Source organism: Sceloporus occidentalis, unplaced genomic scaffold, assembly GCF_023333645.1.
Source record: "Sceloporus occidentalis isolate IW3139 unplaced genomic scaffold, rSceOcc1.0.p SCAF_1, whole genome shotgun sequence".
Taxonomy (NCBI): domain Eukaryota; kingdom Metazoa; phylum Chordata; class Lepidosauria; order Squamata; family Phrynosomatidae; genus Sceloporus; species Sceloporus occidentalis.
Window position 1 is genome coordinate 79,235,862 of NW_028316981.1, and position 13,344 is coordinate 79,249,205.

The following is a 13,344-nucleotide window of genomic DNA, read 5'->3' on the forward strand; positions in this document are numbered from 1 at the left end:
TTCTAGAAGAACCCATGCTGGATCAAAGCACACAAACTGAATCATTTTTGCACAGCATTTTCCTCTAATAATTGAGGGGAGGCGCAAAAAAGAAAAGCTATTCTTGGGGTGAGGAATGCCATTAGCTTTAATGTCTGCCTTTATTTACCTACTGATGTAACACACTGGATTATTTTTAGAAGATAAATCCAGAACAAAATGGGTGCAGCAACTACATTGGTGTCTCTGACAATTCCTGCAAAGAGCAAGAAATACAAACCCAAGCATCATAAAACTCTTAATTGAGTTGCCAGCCTCACAAATACAGCTTGGATTCCTTTGCCAAAAGAGAGGATATAATAAACCATAGGCCAACTTTAAAAGTTCTTCTAATATTCTGAGGCTACTTCTGCACACACCAAATAAGTTCAGGTAAATAAAGAAAAGAAGAAAGGGCCTTGATGCGAGCGATGCCAAGATGTGCAATTTGTAATAATGAGAACATTTTTATATGCCCTTCTGAGCCACAGACAATCCTGTTTGTGATCTGGATTATACTTTGCTTGTGGCACTGTTTGATGATATACATCTGGAAATCAACAAAAGAAGAGCTTGTGCAATGTTGATCTTACAGGTCTTTTCCAGGGTTTGACATAGTTGGGAATTTCCCTCAAGGATCGGTGAGCCTGGGGGCTTTTGTGTTCCCCTGTAGCATGTGGCATGGCTTGTAATATGAGACATTTGAGCTATCTTTGCCCTGTACCCACTGTCTGTTTTTGGCAAACTGTGCTGTGTATTGTGCAGCTTGATCTGGGGGTGGAGGGATATGCTGCTTTCTCTATGTGAATGTTCATGCCTTTCTCTCCCCTCTAATGACATGATTCTGTTCATATCAAAGGTGACAGTGCTGTAACTATGGTTTGATGGCAAGCCTGTGAGTGGCAGCAGTGAAGGTCTTTAATCTATTCTGGATATTTTCTCCAGAATCCTCCTCCACAAGATGTCATTTTCTCCTACCTAACCTATCGTTAACATCTGAAGATAGGCATCTGCAAATATGATGAGGTGTCTCAGACCAGGTTTTTTTTTAATTCCAGACCCTGCAGCCTTGCTGCCAGACAGTGTAAACTGGAGCCAAGTTGAGATATCTGTATGGCGGCCAGATGCAAATGAAGGCTGTCTTCCTGTAGCTTTAACAAATGTGTTGAAGTGGTGATTTCACAGTGGGTGCAGAGTGCCTTGCAACTTACGTTATATCCATACTGGACAAATAACCCAGTTATTTGTCAAGTGTGGCTACAGCCCTAGACCTCCTGAAATTCCCCCTTACATCCAGAGTCTGCTTAGATCTTTATAAAATATCTGTCCACCTGAAATATTTACAATATTCTAAAAGGGATCGCACACACACACACACACACCGCATCAACTCTTTTGCCTTCCTTTATATACTGCCCTGCTTAACTCTCTTCTCTCCTTTTACAAATGGGGGCAAACCTTTCTGCTGGCAGTGTTTCACACTCCTTCAGGGTGGTCTCTGCCAACAATAGGGTCAAATTCCTAGCAGAAGGGAGCCACCTCTTTGCAATGTGTTCCTTCAATTCATTCTCTAGTTAACCCACAGTGATCTCAGAGCAGGGACCTCCAAGTGGAATGCTCTGCCTCAGAAGGAACTGAAGTGATGGATTTCACGGTTCCTTTCTTATTAGGAATAATGCAGGTCAAGAGGAGAAGCGGGAGAAAGGGCAGCAGAACCAGCAGTTCTAAATCGAAGTCATGTCTCCCAAGAACCTGTTTTGAAAAGCAGCCGGAATAACTCCCGCAACTTGGATTCATTCTCACAACTGGAAGCACGGATTTCAACATACAGTGCACACAAAGAAAAGCATGCTCTCTTTTGCTGCTCGGTGGTGAGATTAAAATCTCACAACCCAAGGACAGCATTCATTCATACAATATATAAAAAGGCCTGGTTAATCCATATTCAAGTCATCTGGAGCTTTTGCCACTCTCCATCCAAAGACAAGCCTTGATGCTAAACCGCTTTCTAGAGAACAACTCCAGGTTGTTGGCCATGCAGCAAAGCAGTAACATCCCAAATCCAGCAAACAGGTATTCACAACATCCACAAAAAAGGCATCAGGGTTTTGTGTATGTTTGAAGGTTATTGTGATTTCTGGATGTTGCCTTACTTCCAGGCAAGTGTTCGTGTGGCTTGGTGTTGTGGGCCTCCCAGTCATTTCTGACTTGCGGCGACCCTATTGTGGGGTTTTCCCGTCGGGATTTTTGTTCAGAGGGGGTTTGTCATTGCCGACCCCCGAGGCTGAGAGAGTGTGACTTGCCCAAGGTCACCCAGTGGGTCCCAAAGCCCCAAACCCTGAGAGGTGGCAGCCCTGCCTCTTCCCCGCCCGGGAGGCAGCTGGCGAGGCAGACAGAATGCTATGAGCTCAGCTTTTGTGGGCATCCGATGGGCTGCTTCTCAAGTCTTTGAAAGGGGAGCAGTTGTTCCAGCCCGAACAGCCACACCAGACTCACACAGACACGCCGCACCACACGCCTCCCTCCCCAGAGCGCCGTCCGGTTCAGCCAGATCGGCAGCTACTTAGACCAACTCGCTCGCAGGAATGGAGGTCCCAATGGCAAGATCGGGGCCCCGGACACACCCACTGCCCCCCCCCACACACACACACAGGCCAGCGGGGCCCAGGGTCCTCCTTTTCCCGGACATGTCCCCCATTCTAGCCCAGGAAGAGGTCCTCCATGGGATCTGTCTGTTGCTCTGAGCTTTCCTTTGGGCATGCCCTCCTTTGCCCGGGAGAGGAGGGGGCGCCTCCCCACAAAGCAGGACCTTCCAGGCAAAGGGAGCGAAGAGAAGCTCCGGAGAGAGAGAGAGAAATCCCCCACAACAAGCTCCAACTCCCAGAAGCCCCTAGCCTTGGGCCAGAACAAGAGTTCAAGCGATGCCAAACCGGGGTATTTCTCCAGTGTGGATGGAGGGAAATGAGGCTGACTTGGCCCTGGCCCTTTCCCTGGAGCCAGGGTTAGAAGAAGAAGGCAGGCCAGAGCAGGAGCCCCGAGGGTCCCGCCTTGAGCCGCCTCCTCACTCACTCACCAGGCCGCCTGAATGATGCTGCCCGAAGCCCCCTCGCTAAGGCGGGATCGCCTCCATCCCGGCGCCGGGCGCCTGCCTTCCCTCGCAGAGAGTTGAACGCCGCTCGGCGGAGAAGCAGCGCCGGCTGGAGAGCAGCCAGCCAGAGGGGAAGGGCCGGCCTGGAGCCTCCCCTCCCTCCGCACCTCTGCTCCCGGAGGAGGAGGAGGAGGGAGGCGGCAAAGCCCGGCCTGGATTCCCCTCCCTCCCTCCCTCCTTCCCTGCCCCGGGGTGGCCACGCGCCCTCCTTTCCCCGGACACGCCCTCCATTCCCGCCTTCTGCCCCAGGAGGAATGCCCAAACCTCCTCCAGGCAGAGCAGGGGCCGATCCTCTCTATGCCGGGGCTGGGAGCTCGCAGGCGGCCACGTCCCTGGATCTTTCCTCAACGTCCTACGTTTTAAGGTCCTCCGTGTCCTCCCTGGCGGCGAGGACTCAGATGAAGCCCCTGAGGAGGGCCAGGGGGAGCCATGCCCAACAGCAAAGCATGTACCACAATGTACGAAAGGATGTTGCATTTGAATTGACATTCTCACATGCTCTACCAATGGCATCGATATGTGTCTCTGCCTTGCTTCCACTCCACCAAATGCATCTGAGGAAGTAGACTGAAGTCTAGGGAAGCTCCTGCTGCCAGCTTCCTCCTTTCAGTCTCCAAGGTGCTCCAAGATCTTTCCACAGACTGAGGCCAAGAAAAATGTATGCTATTACAGAATAAGAGCTAAAAACACTATTTATTTTAGTTATGTTGTTGTTGTTGTATGCCTTCAAGTCATTTCCAAATTATGGCAACCCATTGGGGCTTTCTCTGAAGATGCCATCCACAGATGCTGGCAAAAGGCCAGGAATAAACTCTCCCAGAAGACAGCCACATAGCCTGGAAAACCTACAGAAACCTATGGATGCCGGCCGTGAAAGCCTTTGACATTGGTTTTTATGGGGTTTTCTTGGCAAGTTTCTTCACAGGGGCTTTGCCATTGCCTTCCCCTGAGGCTGAGAGCATGTGATTTGCCCAAAGCCACCCAATGGGCTTACATGGCCAAGCTAGGATTCGAACTGTGTTCTCCAGTCAAGATTTGGCCCCAGAGTTTGGGGCACCTTTGTTTCTCTAGAGGGGGAAAGGACAGCAAATGTGGGTTTTGAGCTTGGGCTCTACTGGGCAGCATGTCTCCGCTGCAAATGGAAACAGCCTTCAAAACTAGCTTTAGGGGTTTATCACACAGGACAGATCCCATGCAGAAACTGGAATTAAATTAAACTGGAATTAAATTTGCAGTGAGGATAGGCTGCCAAGGAGATTAATTTCTCAAAGGGGAACAGCAAACCTGGTGTTACTCAATGGGCTTCTTATTCATGCTCCAAATGGAGGACATTTTGGAATTCCTTCTGGAGAGAAGGTTTAAACAGAGGACATGTCTAGGAAAAAGAGGACACCTGGTCACCCTGGGAGGCTGATTAGGTGACACTTACTTTGGGTGTAGCCCCACTCACACAGGTGGGGTTAGGTCAGGATACGCAGTCAATTCATTCATTCCCATAGAGCAAGAAAATGTTAGAACTCTGAAGCACTGAATGCAAAAACTACTGAAAATAGAAGCAGCAAATATGGAGTAACATCAAAAATCGAGTGCAAAAGAGGGGAAATCTCAGTTTAAAAAATGGAAATTGTTCTTCGTATAACTAAAATACAGTTTTGTACAGACTTTGGTTGCAGTGTCAAAGTTCAAGTGGGGGTTCTTCCAGGAATGGTTGTTTTGATCTTAAAAGCTTTAAAAACAAGGATGTAAAATCTGTGTTACAATATCTGTGGAGTGAAGCGCAGAGGCTAAACTTGAACCTGAGTCCTAATGTGCTTCAAGCCATAGTTCAACAGCATTTCAAGGTAAGATGTCTGTACCTTTAGTTTTCTCACCTATGAAATGGGAATGTTGCTGTTGTGTTCCTTACCGCGACCATTAGGCATTTGCCTGTCATTGGGTTTTCTTGGCAGGTTTCTTCAGCAGGGGTTTGCCTTTGCCATCCTCTGAGGCCAAGAGAGTGTGTCTTGCCCAAGGCCACCCAGTGAGTTCCCATGGCCGAGCCAGGATTCGAACCCTGATCTCCCAGTGTCCATGTCCAACACTCAAACCACTACACCACACTGGCTCTCTGAAATGGAAATAAGGGTAGTCTGTTCACAAAGTTGTTATATGAGTCATAAGGTAATCTCACTGAAGATGCTTTGTAGTGCTAATGAACATGGTGTTCAAATGCTCTGTGCAATTCATGCTGGGCTTGCTTCACTAAACTTTAATAATCAGTATTTTTAATGTCCATCTAGGGTCCAGGGCTAAGAATACTAACTTTATAAGAGGGAAAAAAAACATAATTATGCATTGCAACGGCTTTACCCAGCAATAGTTGGTTCATAAGGCAATGATCTCTACACTCCTACCCTATGACTCAGATCACCCCAATTTAAGAAAGATTGTATAACAAGAGAAAGGAAAGGATCAATTGTGAAGGTAAAGGAAAAGAATAAAAATAACCAAAAGAAATAGAGAAAGAGAAGAAAAAGGAGGAAGAACCTGTGATCAAGTCTGGAAAGGAAAAGTTGTTTTTTTAAAAAAAGAAAATGTAAATGAACTTCTACAATCACATAGCTCAATAGATATTCATCTGACAAATTCTAAACATGTTTAAACACAATCCTACACAATAATCTCCACCACTTCACTTTGTATGTTTTGTATTTGTATATTCAACAGCCCAGCCATTAAAATCCAGGATATCTCCCTCACTCCCTCTGAAAGTTGTTCAGGTCTGGGTTTTGGTGAACCCCCAGGACAATAACATTCTGTAACTCTGGGGCAACCAGAGGAGAGTGAGGCAGTTTTCTCTGGTGGCAGATTTGAAGAGAAGTGACATTTTAAGGCAGCAACCAGTAGTTAGTTTTATTTAATTTTTAAGTACTATAAGAGGACCAGTTTAGATTTTCCCTTGTGTAGGATTGTATTTTAAATCATTTCGAAGATCATCAATGAAATACTTCCCTGTTAAAGTGGGTGTCATTCCCTGCCCCCCCCCCCCGCCCCTTTAGCCAAATTTTATAGTAAACACATTTGCTCAGTCATTTCCATTGGTATGCACAGTGCCATTGCCAGAGGGACTGACAAAATGGTACCAGCAAATTGCTGTCATGGCTCCTTGGGAAATTTTCAGTGGAAGTCCAATCCCTCTTTATGTCAGGGAAATTAGCAGGGCTCTGTGGAAACCTGCTTAGAATTGGACACATGTTTAGGCAGATATGGTCAATCTTTGTAACTAAAAGTAGAAGTATTCTTAGTTTGGGGACAAAGACTACAGCAAACCAAAAGCCATTTCCACCACTGAAGTCAATGGAGCTCGCAAAACTGAGATGGGAAACAAGGGCCTCATTCCCACTACATTTTAAACTGGTTTGCAAACTGGTTTGAAGTGGTTAAAACCATACTTGAGTCAAATCGCTGAAGCGGTTTGGGGGGGGGGGCATGTGCTAGACCAATTTAACACACTTCTTTTTGATGCTCATTTTCCCCCATGTCTTTTGCAATAAATCAATTCAGCGCAAGTATGAACAGGATGCAGATCAGAATCAATTTTTTTTATTACGTGATCTGATGATCATCCAATGAAGAAGGTCCCTTTGGAATCAAATAAATGGTCAATGTGAATGATAAGTGGGTTATTTTACAACAAGAAAATGTGATCAGGGCAAATGCAGTGTGAACCACACTCCACTGCCAAATCAATCCATTGATTTGGACCACAACTGATTTATTTATAAGTGGGAATGAGGCCAAGGATCACTGGAGTGGAAGACAGGACTCACAACCCAAGGTCCGTCGGCTTTCTGAATTGTTCTGGGAAACACAGTTTAAGGATATTGACACATTGGGACATAAGGGCAACTAGAAGGTAAAAACTCTGGAAACCAAGCTCTATTAGAAATTGCTTAGAGAGCTGGGTATATTTAACTTGGAGATTAGAAAATTTTGAGAGGTGATTTGATACCTATATTGGAATACCTGTAGGGATGTCAGGTAGAGGATGGAGTGGAATTGATTTCTCCTGCTCCAGAGATGAGAACACAAACCAGTGGATTCAAATTACAAGGGAAAAATACTCCAAATAAACATTACGAAAACCATCTTGACTGTGAGCTCTTTGACAACAGAATAGACTGGCCTTGAGGGTGATATACTTACCTTCTTTGGAGGTTTTTAAACTGGTTGGATGCCCATCTTTAGGGAGTGCTTTAATGGCAGGTGGTTGGCCTAAATGGTCCTTATAGTCGCTTCCAAGACTGTATTACTATGAACTGACAACCAGGTGGATTTCTTTGTGCCAAACTGCACATGTTTTTTCCTAATAGGAGCCATGAGGAGAGCTGGGAGCTAATCAAAACTGGAACCACATGGCACACAAGGAAGAGAATTAACTCTTCATCCACATATCGCAAACCCAATGACTTTCTTCACCACCAAACATTTGCTCCAGACAGGAAGCTGATGAAGGCATTGCACATGCTAGTGCAGATGTGTTCTACTTATTTTATGTCCAAAGCGGGACCTTCACTCTGAAATTAAGCTTACTATTAGCACACAGAACCACCTGGAGTTCTACTTGCTAATGATGACAAAGGAGCCACACACAACTTCTCTCCTCCATGCAGTGTGTCCAGAGGAGGGCAACCAAAATGGTTAAGGGTCTGGAAACTATACCCTTATGAGCAGAGACTTAGGGAGCTGGGTATCTTTAGCCTGGAGAAGAGAAGGTTACGAGATGACATTATAGCCTTATGGATGGAGCAAGCTTGTTTTCTGCTGCTCCAGAGAATAGGACCCAGAACAATAGAGGGAAGATACAGGAAAAAGGATTGCATATCAACATTAGGAGGAACTTCCTGACAGTAAGAGCTGCTCAACAGAGGAATATGTTTTCTCAGAGAGCGGTGGAGTCTCTTTCTTTGGAGGTTTTTATACAGAGGCTGTATGGCTATCTGTCAGGGGTACTTTGTTTGGGATTTCCTGCACGGCAAGGGGGTTGGACTAGATGGCCCTTGAGGTCTCTTCTAACTATGATTTTATGAATGTCAGAATTTAGTCTCAGCCTTGGATATATATTTGACCAAACACATTCATTCCACCCATGCCTTTGCTCTTATCCTGACTTATGTTGTCAGAAAAGGCATGTTGTGATTTTCTTCTGAACACAGCTGAAGCCCAGCTGCCCCCTCCTCCTCCCTAGCCATGAACTCCCACAGTTGTTACCTTTTGACTATAATTCTCCCCTCAATTCCAGCTGCTAAATCACATTAAAGAGGCTAAAAATACACTAAACACTCCCTTGATGTGACAGCTTTGCTTTACATGGGAAAGTAATTGCCACAGGGATCATGAGCTGGAGGAGAGGCATTGACTAGATGCTGGCAATGAGAACCTTGGCCCTGGGAATCAAAAATGTGGGGGAATGGAAATATGTAGTCCTGACAAGAAGGAATGCTAGAGCTTTACTGGAGCATGTAGGCAATGATATGGAATTAGATATGGAATGAAATTAGAGGGTAGGGGGGGTACTTTGATTACCTGGCTTGATTATTGTCCTTTGCAGCTACCCAAATGTGAGACATTCTTTGTACCAGAGCAAACAGCATCAGCAGTTCCAAAAACCAAGACAGACAAAACCACCAAATTATGAAAGGCCTGGCAGTGAAGTTACAGAATCTCTATTGAAGTCAAAATGGATATCCAAATGCATCTGAGAACTACGCTCACGTCTATGAAAGCTCATGTTACCAACTTCTGTCTTTCACTTAATCTCAAAGGTGCTGCAAGATCCTTTTGCATACTGATTTTCCAGCCTAATATATCTATATCTTTGGAAATACAGTAGGGACCTGTGCCTAGGAAGTACGGTTTTGTTTGGACAATAATTCCCAGAAAAACTGGTCACCCAGGACAGGAGATTCTAGATCTTGTGGCCTAAAACTTATTTTCCCAGACTTTGCTAGAACCCATTTCAGTGCAGATTATTCAAAGCTTGCACAGTACATAAGACAAAATTTGATTGCAAAATATTACACACTCCATTCTTCTTTGAACACATATTAGTATAAGGTTAGAGTTTTATATTTTAGATTTTTTGTTGAAAAACACAGGGCATTGATAAAGTCCTTGGAATACTTATTACTTTTACAGATATACAAACAGAGCATAGTGGGAGAAAGTAAAGTCTTGCAGCAGGTAGACATTCGGTCTCTTGCCTCAGATTCCAATTAATACCAATTAATGGTATTGTTTTTTGTGGGTTTTTGGGGCTATATGGCCATGTTCTAGAAGAGTTTCTTCCTGACATTTTGCCAGCATCTGTGGCTGGCATCTTCAGAAGATGCCAGTCACAGATTCTGGCAAAACGTCAGGAAGAAACTCTTCTAGAACATGGCCATATAGCCCCAAAAACCCACAAAAAAGTATGGATGCCGACCATGAAAGCCTTCAACAATCTTTGTATTCATAAACCAAGGCTATCTTTGGCAACAAACATTTGGCCAGTCATGACATACTTGGGGTTATATGTATCCAAAATATTAGTAAATGCACTTCCAAGACCACTCCTTAGTGACTATAAAACTCTTCAATGTTTCACAGAAGACAGTGAATGATTTATAGGACAGAGACAAAGATACTGTATAAACTTTTAGCATCACAAAGTTATGTCACTATGATTTTACTTTAACTGTCATGGCTGCATCCTATGGAATCCTGGGATTTGTAGTTTGGTTTTAAGGCAGCAAAATTCTTCAGCTGATGTATCCTTCCCTAAACTATTTAGGGAAGTATCCTTCCATAAACAGCAAACTCCAGGATTCCACATGGAACCATGGCAGTGAAAGTGTCATCATAGTGCTATAATGTGATGTAATAATATGCAATGTGAAAGGGCCTTCTATCAAAGAGCCTTCTGCTCACCACTATAAACAGAATACACGTCCCTTATTCTGGCATACTGTATCTTCATGATATTCTATAGACTACTTATTTTATTGCCTTTATTTTATTGAACCCTTTCCTGTATTGTTATGTATTATTCATATGTATTATGCTATTATTTCTTAGAATGTACGCCATGGGCAGGTTTACTTTTATGTATTTTATTGTTTGTATGTACAGTGCTGTGTAAATCTATAGCACTATATAAATAAAGCATAATAATAATAATAATAATAATAATAATAGACTTGAGAGATAATATGAGCATCTTCTTTGCTTTTGCTTTTTTGCAACCTTATGTCCCTTAAAATTAAGAATAACTTGCAAAAATACAGTGTACTGGCCTCTTTATTTCCTGGAGAGGAATCACTAATAATTTACCTTTTGGTACAGTATATGTTTTCTGGTTATTCTAGAAAAAAACAAAAAGAGCTTTGAATCATCCACTTTTAAAATGAAGAAAGCATGTTCTAATGTCTCTATGTACCTTTAGATGTATATATATTTATATCACCATGTAGTGGTCCTATAGCACGAGCAGAAATTGACAATTTCTCCTCCCATTAAAAAATTCCTAGAGAATATGGGTTTTCAGAATAGAATGGTGCATCTACAATTATAGTAGTCTGGCATTCATAAGGAACAGACTGTCACTAGGCTGAATCAATGCTGAGGGAATGTGCCAAAAGTAAGACACAAAGGAACTCCTCTATCTTTGCCATATGTAAACCCCCAAAACTAGACATTATCTCAGTACACATATGGTCACAACCAATCCCACATTTGCTGAGATAATGGCCAATGTAGTTTAAATGGCAAGGGCAGCTTCCACAGGTAGAAGGAAGAATTACAACTTCTTCTTCTTCTTCTTCTTCTTCTTCTTCTTCTTCTTCTTCTTCTTCTTCTTAAGCATTATTTATATAGCACTGTAAATTTACACAGCGCTGTACATACAATCTTTTTAATTAGATGTCTCCCTGTCCTTAGGCTTACAATCTAAAAAGACATGACACAAAAGGAGAAGGGAATAGTGATGGGGAAGGGGAAGGTCCAGCGTTTCTTCACTTTCTCTGAGGCCCGGACCAAGGCAGATGGACTGGAGGGAAGGCTCTGCTTCTTAATCGAGGCCAGGCCCGATGGAGCTTGTCCTGCCTTTTCACTCCTTCCAGGCCGGATGATGACAGATGGCACGGAGGGAGGGCTCTTCTTCTTGAGGCTAGCCCTGATGGAGTTGGGCCGGGCCTGCCTATTCACTACCTCCCGGGTCGGATGATGTCAGATGCCATGGAGGGAGGGCTCTTCTATTTCTTTCTACTTCACTCCTACTCTTTCTGTCTTGGCCATCAGTCCCAGATGATTACAACCAGGTTCACTTCTTTTTTCAGAGCCCAGCAGGATGGTGGCAGAGCCTGGTTTACTAACATGATAGGATAAGATAGCTACTTCAAGCTGCAGATACTGGGAGATGGTGGAAGCAATGGTTTCTTGGCAAATTTTACATATTATGATCCCTGCCTCATGAGAACTCTCTTGCCCAGTTTATCACTTCTCCTTTCTAGTTCCCAGAAAGCATCATACAGATACCATCAGACCTGGTATCCACTGGGATTTGGTTTCAGGATTTGGTTTCATGGATACCCAGATCTGTGAATGCTCATGTCCCATTATACAGTGGTGCAGTAAGATGGTGTACCTTATATAAAATGGCAAAATCAAAGTTTACTTTTTGGATTAAAAAAAACACATTTCAAGACCATGCATGGTTCCATGAAAACGACTAGCCAACTGTACTACATTCCAGTAACTCCCTCCACCATTCACATGGTTATCTCATGGGAAGAACCTACTGCAATTAGAGAGAACTAGACTGAAGATGATTTCCCAGAGGACGTTCTCTGTTGCTGCTCCAAAAATCTGGAATGATCTGCTGGATGAGATCCGCCATCTAAGATCTTTGGAGGCCTTTAAGAAGGCAATAAAAATTGATCTCTTTCGGCAGGCCTTCCCAAACTGATCTCCTCAGAATTTTCACTCTCCATTTGTTTAGCTGTGCCCACTGGACTTTGATCTCGATCTATTTTATTAACCATTTTATTGGGAATTGTTTTTTAATGGTATTTTAGGGTGGGAGGGAGATAGGGGAACTAGGATCTAATATGTCCTGCTGTGCTTTTACTGTTATCTATTGATATTCATGTTTGATTTTATTGTTCTTGTTTGCTGGCACCCATCTCGATCCAATACAAGGAGAGGCAGTATATTATTATTATTATTATTATTATTATTATTATTATTATTATTTACCTTGGCTGTAGGCAATATATTTCCTCCTGACTTTGTCCCCCTACAAAATTAAAGTAAACTTCAGTTCAAACTGAACTTGTCACCTCATCACCATACCCATATATTTTACATTTCACACATACAACCTGCTTGTTCATAACTATAAAGGTCTGTCCTTATGTACTTCATGCATCTGATGAAGTAGACTTAGGACTCATCTGCACTGCATAAATAATGCAGTTTGACATCAGTTTAACTGATGTCTCAGGGCTATGGAATTTTGAGATTTGTAGTTTTATGAGATAGGGGGTATACAGACTGGCATTTTGTGCCAGCCTGTGGGCAGAGTCACGGCGTAGTGTCAGCATACTGTGACCCCACCCCATGGCGCCATTTTGGCATGTGCCTGTTTAAACAGCACGCACCATGTTGATGCCACTGTGGCACAGCACCCAAACACCTATGACGCCCCTTCCAAGATGCTGGAAATATGCTGCTTTTCACAGCTTCTTTTTGTGTCCTTTGGAGGCCGCAGCGTGCAATTGCCACGGCCCCAATCCAGGGTGAAAAGGGGTGGCTCCATGCCACCTATCTGTATAGCCCCATATATAGCTTTTTGTGTAAAAGAAATCTGGTGCCACAATAAACTGCAATTTCCTGAATTCCATAACAGTTAAAGCAGTGTCAAACTGCATTACCTCCAGTGTGGATGCAGCCTCAGTGTATAGCTTATGTTACCAGTTTCTTTCAATTAATCTCAAAAGTGTTACAAGATCTCTTTGTATATTGGTAAATCCCTGCAATTCTCTTCCAAAGGCATAGTGGAAGAAGCAATTCCATCACCAGTACTGAGACATGATTCACTTGGTGGTCCAGTTGGCTTCAGTTGTCAAGTGCAGAGGTGTGCTATTCTTTTCCTGCAGAAG

At 43.6% G+C, this 13,344-nt stretch overlaps 1 protein-coding gene across 2 annotated transcripts in view; it reads right to left on the reverse strand.

Annotated features, from left to right (window-relative positions):
- Positions 1-3,267, reverse strand: part of N4BP3 (NEDD4 binding protein 3) — a 35,220-nt gene extending 31,953 nt beyond the window's left edge. For both annotated transcript variants that reach the window (XM_089526875.1, XM_089526881.1), the window contains exon 1: positions 3,092-3,267. The gene's annotated coding sequence lies outside the window, so the exon portion shown is untranslated. The remainder of the gene's footprint in view (positions 1-3,091) is intronic.
- Between the last annotated feature and the right edge of the window lie 10,077 nt (positions 3,268-13,344).